This window comes from Neomonachus schauinslandi, chromosome 5 (assembly GCF_002201575.2).
Source record: "Neomonachus schauinslandi chromosome 5, ASM220157v2, whole genome shotgun sequence".
In the NCBI taxonomy this organism is placed as follows: Eukaryota; Metazoa; Chordata; class Mammalia; order Carnivora; family Phocidae; genus Neomonachus; species Neomonachus schauinslandi.
This window is the reverse complement of record NC_058407.1, coordinates 110,739,726-110,751,730: the sequence shown is the minus strand read 5'-3', so window position 1 is coordinate 110,751,730 and position 12,005 is coordinate 110,739,726. Positions and strand designations below refer to the sequence as shown.

The 12,005-nt window shown below is 39.5% G+C and overlaps 1 pseudogene; it reads left to right on the top strand.

Annotated features, from left to right (window-relative positions):
• The first annotated feature begins 5,171 nt into the window (after positions 1-5,171).
• Positions 5,172-8,883, top strand: LOC110577256 (annotated as a pseudogene).
• The last annotated feature ends 3,122 nt before the right edge of the window (positions 8,884-12,005 follow it).

The following is a 12,005-nucleotide window of genomic DNA, read 5'->3' as shown; positions in this document are numbered from 1 at the left end:
AAAAGAAAGCTGGGGTGATAATCCTTATATGAGAAAAAACAAAAAAATTTTTAAAAGATTTTATTTATTTATTTGACACAGAGAGAGAGACAACGAGAGAGGGAATACAAACAGGGGGAGTGGGAGAGGGAGTAGCAGGCTTCCTGCTGAGCAGGGAGCCCGATGCAGGGCTTGATCCCAGGACCCTGGGATCATGACCTGAGCCAAAGGTAGACGTTTAACGACTGAGCCACCCAGGCCCCTGGAAAAACCAAATTTTAAACCAAAGACTGTAATAAGAGATGAGGAAGGACACTATATCATAATTAAAGGGTCTATCCAACAAGATCTACCAATTGTAAATATTTGTGCCCCTAACATGGGAACAGCCAATTATATAAACCAATTAATAACAAAATTAAAGAAACACATCAATAATAATACAATAATAATATAGGGGAATTTAACACCCCATTCACTGCAATGGACACATCATCTCAGCAGATCAACAAGGAAACAAGGGCTTTGAATGACACACTGGACCAGATGGACCTCATAGATATTTACAGAACATTCCACCCTAAAACAACAGAAGACTCATTCTTCTCGAGTACACATGGAAGGAATATTCTCCAGAATAGACCACATACTGGACCACAGATCAACCAGTACCAAAAGACTGGAATCATTCTCTGCAAATTTTCAGACCACAATGCTTTGAAAGTTAAACTCAATCACAAGAGGACATTTGGAAAGAACTCAAATACATGGAAGCTAAGGAGCATCCTACTAAAGAATGAAAGGGTCAACCAGAAAATTAAGGAAGAATTTTTAAAAATTCATGGAAACAAAAGAAAATGAAAACACAACTGTTCAAAACCTTTGGGATGCAGCAAAGGCAGTCCTATGAGGGAAGTATATAGCACTACAAGCCTTTCTCAAGAAACAAGAAAGGTCTTAAATACACAACCTAACCTTACATCTAAAGGTGCTGGAGAAAGAACATCAAATAAAGCCTAAACCCAGCAGGAGAAGAGAATTAATAAAGATTAGAGCAGAAATCAATGAAATAGAAACCAAAAGAACAGTAGAACAGATCAACAAAACTAGGAGCTGGGTCTTTGACAGGTGGGGATACTCACCACTATACTAATGAGGACCGGCTCTGGAGCTGGGTCTTTGAAAGAATTAATAAGACTGATAAACCCTTGTCCAGACTTATCCAAAAGAAAAGAGAAAGGACCGAAATAAATAAAATCCTGAATGAAAGCGGAGAGATCACAACCAACACAGAAGAAATACAAACAATTATAAGAACATATTATGAACAACTACATGCCAACAAATTAGGCAATCTGAGAGAAATGGATGCATTCCCAGAAATGTATAAACTTCCAAAACTGAATCAGGAAGAAGTGGAAAACCTGAACATACCAACCAAGCCATAACCAGCAAGGAACTTGAAGCAGTAATCAAAAATCTCCCAACAAACAAGAGTCCAGGGCTGGATGGCTTCCCAGGAGAATTCTACCAAACATTTAAAGAAGAATTAATACCTAATCTTCTGAAGCTGTTTCAAAAAATAGAAATGGAAGGAAAACGTCCAAACTCTTTTTTTTTTTTTTAAAGATTTTATTTATTTATTTGACAGAGAGAGACACAGCGAGAGAGGGAACATAAGCAGGGGAGGTGGGAGAGGGAGAAGCAGGCTTCCCGCCGAGCAGGGAGCCCGATGCGGGGCTCGATCCCAGGACCCTGGGATCATGACCTGAGCCGAAGGCAGACGCTTAACGACTGAGCCACCCAGGCGCCCCCCAAACTCTTTCTATAAGGCCAGCATTACCTTGATTGCAAAACCAGACAAAGACCCCACCAAAAAGAAAAATTACAGATCAATAGCCCTGATGAACACGAATGCAAAAATTCTCACCAAGATTCCAGCCAATAGGATCCAACAGTACATTAAAAGGATTATTCACCACAACCAAGTGGGGTTTATTCCTAGGCTGCAAGGGTGGTTCAACATCCACAAGTCAGTCAATGTGATACAATACATTAATAAAAGAAAGGACAAGAACTATATGATTCTCTCAATAGATGCAGAAAAAGCTTGACAACGTACAACATCCTTTCTTGATTAAAACTCTTCACAGTGTAGGGATATAGGGACATACCTCAATATCATAAAAGTCATTTATGAAAAGCACAGAGCAGTATCATTCTCAATGAGGAAAAACTGAAAGATTTTCCCTAAGGTCAGGAACATGGCAGGGATGTCCTTTATCACCACTGTTGTTCAACATAGTACTAGGAGTCCTGGCCTCAGCAATCAGACAACAAAAAGAAATAACATGCATCCAAATCAGCAAAGAAGTCAAATTCTCACTCTTCGCAGATGACATCATACTCTACATGGAAAACCCAAAAGACTCCACCCCCAAATCACTAGAACTCATACAGGAATTCAGCAAAGTGGCAGGATATAAAATCAATGCACAGAAATCAGTTGCATTTCTATACACTAAAAATGAGACAGAAGAAAGAGAAAATAAGGAGTCGACCCCAATTACAATTGCACCAAAAACCATAAGATACCTAGGAATAAACCTAACCAAAGAGGCAAAGGATCTGTACTCTGAAAACTATAGAACACTCATGAAAGAAATTGAGGAAGACACAAAGAAATGGAAAAACGTTCCATGCTCACGGATTGGAAGAACAAATGTTGTGAAAATGTCTATGCTACTTAAAGCAATCTACACATTAATGCAATCCCTATCAAAATACCATCAACTTTTTTTTACAGAGCTGGAACAAATAATCCTAAAATTTGTATGGAACCAGAAAAGACCCCAACTAGCCAAAGGAATGTTGAAAAAGAAAACCAAGCTGGTGGCATCACAATTCCAGACTTCATGCTATATTACAAAGCTGTAATCATCAAGACAGTATGGTACTGGCACAAAAACAGACACATAGATCAATGGAACAGAATAGAGAGCCCAGAAAGGGACCCTCAAATCTAATCTTCGACAAAGCCAGGAAAGAACATCCAGTGGAAAAAAGGCAGTCTCTTCAACAAATGGTGTTGGGAAAATTGGACAGCCACATGCAGAAGAATGAAACTGGACCATTTCCTTACACCATACAAAAAAATAGACTCAAAATGGATGAAAGACCTAAATGTGAGAAAGGAATCCATCAAAATCCTTGAGGAAAACACAGACAGCAACCTCTTCGACCTCGGCCACAGCAACTTCTTGCTAGAAACATTGCCAAAGGCAAGGGAAGCAAGGGCAAAAATGAACTATTGGGACTTCATCAAGATAAAAAGCTTTTGCACAGCAAAGAAACAGCCAACAAATGCAAAAGACAACTGACAGAATGGGAGAAGATATTTGCAAATGACATATCAGATAAAGGGTTAGTATCCAAAAATCTATAAAGAACTTATCAAACTCAACACCCAAAGAACAAATAATCCAATGAAGAAATGGGCAGAAGACATGAACAGACATTTTTCCAAAGAAGACATCCAAATGGCCAACAGACACAGGAAAAAATATTCAACATCACTTGACATCAGGGAAATACAAATCAAAGCCACAATGAGATACCACCTCACACCTGTCAGAATGGCTAAAATTAACCACTCAGGAAACAACAGATGTTGGTGAGGGTGCAGAGAAAGGGGAGCCCTCTTACTGTTGGTGGGGATGCAAACTGGTGTTGCCACTCTGGAAAACAGTATGGAGGTTCCTCAAAAAGTTGAAAATAGAGCTACCCTATGACCCAGCAATTGCACTACTAGGGATTTACCCCAAAGATACAAATGTAGTGATCCAAAGGGGTACGTGCACCCCAATGTTTATAGCAGCAATGTCCACAATAGTCAAACTATGGAAATTGCCCAGATGTCCATTGACAGATGAATGAATAAAGAAGATGTGGTATATATATATACAATGGGATACTACTCAGCCATCAGAAAAATGAAATCTTACCATTTGCAATAATGTGGATGGAACTAGAGTGTATTATGCTGTGAAATAAGTCAATCAGAGAAAGACAATTATTGTATGATCTTACTCATATGTGGAATTTAAGAAACAAAACAGAGGATCATAGGGGAAGAGAGGAAAAAATAAAACAAGACAAAATCAGAGAGGGAGACAAATCATAAGAGACTCTTTTATTTATTTATTTATTTTAAAAATTTTTTATTGTTATGTTAATCACCATACATTACATCATTAGTTTTTAATGTAGTGTTCCATGATTCATTGTTTGTGTATAACACACAGTGCTCCATTCAATAAGTGCCCTCTTTAATACCCATCACCAGGCTAACCCATCCTCCAACCCCCCTCCCCTCTAGAACCCTCAGTTTGTTTTTCAGAGTCCATCGTCTCTCATGGTCCATCTCCCCCTCCGATTTCGCCCCCTTCATTCTTCCCCTCCTGCTATCTTCTTCTTTTTTTTTTTTCTTAACATATATTGCATTATTTGTTTCAGAGGTACAGATTTGAGATTCAACTGTCTTGCACAATTCACAGTGCTTACCAGAGCACATACCCTCCCCAGTGTCTGTCTCCCAGCCACTCCATCCCTCCCACCCCACCCCCCACTCCAGCAACACTCAGTTTGTTTCCTGAGATTAAGAATTCCTCATATCAGTGAGGTCATATGATACATGTCTTTCTCCGTTTGACTTATTTCGTTCAGCATAATACCCTCCAGTTCTATCCACGTCATTGCAAATGGCAAGATCTCATTCCTTTTGTTGGCTGCATAATATTCCATTGTATATAGGAAACAAATTGAGTTTTCCTGGAGGTGAGGGGGGTGGGGGATGAGGTAACTGAGTGATAGACATTAAGAAGGGCATGTGATATAATGAGCACTGAGTATTATATAAGAACTGATGAATCACTGATCTCTACCTCTGAAACTAATAATATTTCATATGTTAATTAATTGAATTTAAATTTAAAAAAATTAAAAAAATAAGTTAAATAAATAAGGAAATGAAGCAAGAAATTTAAAAATAAAATAAAATAACCATAATTAATATGTTGAAGGCTGAAAGGAAAAGGTTAACACCATTCAAGATCAGATGGACAATTTTATGAAAGAGCTACAATAAAAAAGAATTAAGTGAAAATGCTAAAAGTGAAAAAACAGTAAAAGAAATGAAGAAAACATTCAGTGGGCTTGCCAATACACTTAATGCAGCTAAGGAAAGAAGAGGTGAATATGAATATAGGTCAATAGAAATTGTACCCAAACTAAAACAAGAAGAGCGGAAAATAAAACAGAGCATTCAAAAGCTGTGGGACAGTAACAAACAATCTAACATGTGTAACTGGAATGCAAGAAGGATGAGGGAAAGAATACGGCAGAATAAATATTTGGTTGAGAATTTTCTAAAATTAATAACAGATACAAATATCAGATCAAGAAGCTCAGAGAACATCAAGCAGGATAGATACCAACACACCACATACACACTCACTTGTGGGCTTTCATATTCAAACTGCTGAAAACCAAAGACAAAGAAAAAATTCTTAAAGACAGCTAGAGAAAAAAGATGCATTAGTATAGAGGACCAATGCCATGAATCCCAGGACTTCTCATCAGAAACCACTCCAGCTGGAAGACGATGGAAGGGAAATCTTTAAAGTGCTCAAAGAAAAAAACCTGTTAACTCAAAATAATATACCTGCTAAGATACTTTTCAAAAAATATGATTCCTTAAAAGTCATTAAAATTGATAAACCTGCAAACCATGAAAAAAGGATAGAAGACACTAATCACCAAAATCAGGAATGAAAGTAGGGGCAATAGAATCCCATTGAGGGAATTCTACCAACAAGTCTATGCCCATAATTTTGACAATTCCTTGAAAGACACAATCTACCAAAATTTACTGAGGAAGCAATCGATACCCTGAATATCCTATCAAAGAAGTTGAATTCATAGTTAAAAACCTTCCAGCAAAAAAGACTCCAGTCTAAGTGATTTAACTGGTGAATTCTTTAAACATTTAAGAAACGAAGCACTTTCCTATTCATTATATGAGGCCAGCATTACCCTGATACTAAAACCGAAGTTGTTACAAGTAAAGAAAACTATAGACCAGTATCCCTCTAAACAGAAATGTAAAACCACTCAATAAAAATAAAATACAGCATGTCCAAGTGGGGTTCGCCCTGGGAATGCAAGGTTGTTGCAACATTTAAAAAAATCAGTATAATTCATTGTATTAACAGACTGAAGAAAGAAACCAGATGATCATCTCAGTAGATGCAGAAAAAGCACTTGTCAAATTCAACATTCATTCATGATAAAAACTCAGCACACCAGGAATAGCATGGAATTTCCTTAACCTGATGAAGGGTATCTACAGAGGCTAACACCATCCTTAATAGTCAGAGACTGAATGCTTTTCCCATAAGACCTGACATGAGCAAGTATATTCCCCTCTCACCATTAACTAGAAGTTTTCACCAGTACAATAAGGCAAGAAAAAGAAATAAGAGGCTTATAGATTAAAGGGGCAGTAATAGAACTCTCTATTCACAGATAATACAATTGTCTATATGCAAAATACAAAAAAAAAAAAAAAATCTAAAAAAAAAAAAAACCCCAACCCTAGAATAAGTGAGTTTACCAAGAACACAGGATACAAGGTTGACATGTAGAAGTTACCTGTATTTCTCTATCCTAGCAATTGGAATCAAAATGTTCAGGGGATATATGCTGAAAACTACAAATACTGATGAACGAAACCCAAAGAAAACATAAACAAATGGAGACATGGACCTTGTTCATGGATTGGGAGTCTCACCATGTTACAAAGTCAATTCTCCCCAATTTGACTGATAGATCCAATATAATCCCAGTCAAAATCCCATTAGGAATTTTTTTTTTTTGACAAGCTGACAGGCAAATAAATGGGAGGAGTCAAAACAATTCTGAAATCCAAGAAAAACTACTACTTCATTAAGAGTGTTGTATTGGTGAAAGGATAGGCAAGTAGATCGATAGAACAGAATAGAGAGCCCAGTATAGACCTATCTTTGAAAAAGATGCAAAAGCAGTTAAAGAAAGGATAGTCTTTTCAACAAATGGTGCTCAAAAAATTGGATGTCCATATACAAAATAAAAAAGAGCCCATAATTCATACCTCATATGAAAGTTAATTCAGAATGGATCATCCACCTAAATGTAAAACATAAAATTATAAAAGTTCTAGAAGAAAACATATAAGAAAATCTTTGTGACTTTGAGTTAGGGAAAGAGTTCTTAGATAAGACAACAAAAACATGATCCACAGGAAAATAGGATGAATCAGACTTTATCAAAATTGAAAGCCATGCTATTAAGAGGAAGAAAAGACAAGCCACAGACTGGAAGAAATATTTGCAAATCCCAACTTTGACAGATAAATAGTATCCAGAATATATGAAGAACTCTTTAAACTCGACCATAAGAAAACAACTCAAAAAACAAATTGGCAAAAGATTCGAATGGACTTTTCATCAAAGAAGGTATACACTTGTCAAGTAAGATGCTCAGCATCCTGAGTCACTAGGGAAATGCAAACTTAAAAACATATTGATAACACTACTCATTAATTGGAATGGTTTATTTTTTAGGCTGACATGTGGTCAGTTCTTCAGCAGCTGGGCGAGTAAGGAAAGGACACCTGCGAGGAGATCTGGCGGTTGGTCGCTGCCGTCCCTTGGACGCGGCTCGCCGAGGTCGCGCAGAGGTTGTCAGCGCGGAACTGCATTGAGATTGTGAATGAGTCGATTGCTCAGAAACAGCTAGAAGTAGTTCACACACTTTTTTTTTTTTTTTAAAGATTTTATTTATTTATTTGACAGAGAGAGAGACAGCCAGAGAGGGAACACAAGCAGGGGGAGGGGGAGAGGGAGAAACGGGCTTCCCGCCGAGCAGGGAGCCCGATGCGGGGCTCGATCCCAGGACCCTGGGATCATGACCTGAGCCGAAGGCAGACGCTTAACGACTGAGCCACCCAGGCGCCCCAAGTAGTTCACACACTTGATGGCAAGGAATATATTACTCCAGCCCAAATCAGTAAAGAAATAAGAGATGAGCTCTCTGTCCGAGGTGGTCGAGTAAATGTTGTTGATCTGCAACAGGTGATCCATGTGGATCTGACTCATAGTGAAAATACAGCTGGTGACACTGTTAAATCAGAAAAGCATGTTCAGCTAGTGTTGGGACAGCTGGTAGATGAGAACTATTTGCATCAGTTAGCAGAAAAGGTAAATGATGAGTTGCAAGAAAGTGGTCAGGTCACCATGTCAGAACTCTGTAAAATCTATGATCTTCCTGGAAACTTTCTGACACAGGCACTAACTCAGTGACTACGTAGAATTGTTAATGGACACATCAATCCTAATAACGGAGGAGTAATATTTACTGAAGCTTTTGTAGGTGGATCCATGGACTATCCAGTGCTTTTACCTGGGTAGAGCAGTGAATTCTCTGATTTCAAAATATGATGTCAGGAACAGCTGTTCTACTCTCTGCTTGAGGAACTTGTTAATAGTGGACGCTTACGAGGCAGTGTGGTAGGTGAGAGACAGGCCACGGCAATGTTTATCCCTGACATTTACTCCAGAACAGAGAGTACTTGGGTGGAGTCCTTTTTCAGGCCGAATGGCCATCTAGAATTTGATGCTTTGTTCAGACTTGGATTCCCAGGTGCTACCAGCTAAATAAAGAAAAGATAAAAGACTACACAACTCTTGTTTTTTGAAAGCAGCTTGTGTTGGTCATGGACCTGCGGATCACGTGGAAACGTCAGTAGAGGAAGCCATCAGCTCTGGATCATGGTTAATATTGCACCTCTGTTGCCCAGAAAGATGAATGAAGGAGAAAAGCAACAGAGGGCTGTGGAAGTGTGGGAGGAGATGGTGGGGGCAGGGCCAGAGAGTACAAAACTTAAAACATCTAGAAGAAAAGATAATGCTAGCGATGATGAGTCATCTCACACTGGTAAGAAGAAACCAGAGATCACTTTTATGTTCCAGGATGAGATTGAAGAATTTTTTTTTTAAGAAAACACGTACAAGATGCCCCTGAGTTTATTGCTGAACTTGCTGAGTACTTAATAAAATCTCTTAATAAAATTCATCTCGAGGTGGTATGTTCAGTGTTCATGTCTTCAACTTCTTCTACCTCTGGAACTGGTAGAAAGTACACCATCAAGGACTTGCAAGAAGATTCTGCTCTTATTCTGCACCTCACACTGAGTCCTGTTTCAGTTCTCAACCTACCGTATCCTCCATGCAACCAGATGTGTCCCACAGATCACTGCTCTTCCAAATAGGAAAATCCCAGACGATCAGAATATGCTTTTGGTAAAGTATCAAGGTTTAGATGTAAAACATTTAGCTAGTTAAAATAAGGAGACTAGGCAGGGAGATGATCCCTGGAGTGATGAATTAGACAAAGAACAACAAGATATCACCAGTGCTACTCATAAAGAGCTTCAAGAACTTTCTTCATCCATTAAAGACAGGCAGAGGCCTCGCTTCTGTGACCAGGGGCAGAGTCCCCACCCCAGATGGCAGTGCACTCATTCTTCAACAACCCTTTGTTGAGCACCTGCTGTGTGTTATGTACTTTATATAAAATTACCACCTCTCACCCTTCTCCTGAAATGAGCTCGAAGATCTACCCCTTTTAATATAATTCAATTCTCTAGTATATACCTTAGTAACCTATGTTATTACCATAGATTTGGTTTTTTTCTGTTAGGGCTTACCGGAATCTCAAGACATGACCTAACACACTCTCATTCTATCAATGAGGAGAATGATGCAGGGCTATCAAAGAGGTGACTAAAATTTATAGGTGAAAGAAGGAAAAATAGATTCCACATGATTCTGTCACTTCTGTTTTACCAGTTCCTTCTCTGTGAAGCAGCTTGAGAACATGAGGGAGGCCTTTGTCCGTCAGAGCTGGAAATAATGTCTTGCAGCCCTGGTTTTGGCTTTCTAATTAGTCATGCTATTTTAATCACCCCCTGCTGAATTTTTTTTCATGGAACTGAAATTACAAGGGCTGTTTCTATTTCCTATACCTGTTTATATGCTGTTTTGCTCTGCTACCGTAGAATGCACAAGAGAAAGGTTTTTAATTTTATTGTTATTATTATTATTTTGGTATCAGTACATTTCATTTCATTTTAAAATAACTGCAGTTTTGTTGATGAGGAGGGTCTTAGAGTCTTTCAAGGAGACCGAGAATGGAAAGCAGGCCAGTTAATTCTATCACTGACCTGCAGAGGGAGCTCAGTGGTTTGTGTTTTTTTTTCTCCCTCGCTATTGGTTAATGTAGGAGATTTTAGAGCTGTGTATCCATCACACTGTGACTTATGAACTGTATATTTTTAGAGTCAAGGTAGTTTTTGCTTCACCTACTGCTTCCCTATGTAATGGATTACCACCCTGGGAGTGGGCGTTAGAGCATGGGGCGGGGTTTAGTCAAATGTGCTCCAGAGGCTTCCAGAGCTTCTGAAAGGCTCTGGAAAATCTCTCTTCTAGGGATAGGCCACAGGAAGTCTGGCTTGCAAAGACCTCAGTATTTTTGGGGTCTCTAAGAAGAGCCATTGCCCTTTCTGTATAGTTTGCCATCTGCCCTTTAAATTAGTTTTTAAAAATTATACATGTAATACATGCTTGCCGTAGACAATTTTGAAAATTGAAAACACATTACAGAAGAAGAAAAAAAGTCACTCATAATATCCAAACCAAAGCTACCCCCTGTTAATGTAGTTTCTTCTAGTCTCGTTATAGAAAGCCTTACTGCCTAAAACATTGTAGGCTGAGCAATTTTACTTGGAAAATCATGAGCACTTCCTCACTGAAATCCATGTCAGGCAAACTTCCTGAGCTGGGGAGGGTCAGGGCAAGAATGGCTTGGCATCCACAGAAGGTTCTGCAATTGGAACCCAGCTTAACTGAAAATGAAAAACCTTCTCTCTCAGTGCCCTGAATTCAGCTGACGATCTGGGTTTGAGTGGTTTGCTCCAGGGATGCCTGTGGTTCAGTGTCCCAGCCTGTCCTACCCAGATGTTGGAAGTCCAGTTCTTGATCTTTATGCTGTCTGTATGATGGCAAAGCACAGTGTTGGCCACAGCCCTGAGGTTCCACGTGACATGGCAGGACACACCTACTTTTGAGGCAACAGATGTTGCATTGGGAACTGCACACTGGACACAATCCACCACGCCTGCCCACGGCGCCATCCCGCCCGTCCACTCCTGTGTAGAGGAGGTAAGCAGGCTGGAGACTGTATCACTAGCACTCACTAATGTCTATGGGGAGAAAAATGTGAATTTTTCAAAAACTCGTGGCCCACGCTTTCCTCAGGGAGCAGATACTTCTTTTCCTCGGGGAAACTAGAGGTTAGAAAAGAATTGAGCCTTGTGGTCTCCCAGTGAGAAATGAAGTACATGCAGAAGCCCCCCAATCCCGTGACAGTTGTGACCTGCTGTCTGTTAGTCTTCTGGCTTTGAGTGAGTGGACCTTAGACCACTGCGAGCAGGAGGCCTGGGTCTGATTTCCAGATGCCCGTTCACTTCTTTTTTTTTTTTTTTTTTAAGATTTTATTTATTTGCGAGAGAGAGAATGAGAGACAGAGAGCATGAGAGGGAGGAGGGTCAGAGGGAGAAGCAGACTCCCTGCCGAGCAGGGAGCCCGATGCGGGACTCGATCCTGGGACTCCAGGATCATGACCTGAGCCGAAGGCAGTCGCTTAACCAACTGAGCCACCCAGGCGACCTGCCCGTTCATTTCTTTATATGAGAGAGAAATGGAGACAGGGAGACAGGGGTCAACAAGGATCATGCTGCCTGATCCTTTAGCCCAGTTAAACACCATACAGGACTTGGCTTCATGGGGCTTCTTTCAGTATTTGCTGCGTAAGAAAACCAATTTTATTTTAGTTAAAATCACTTTATATGAATCCTTAATAATTATAGG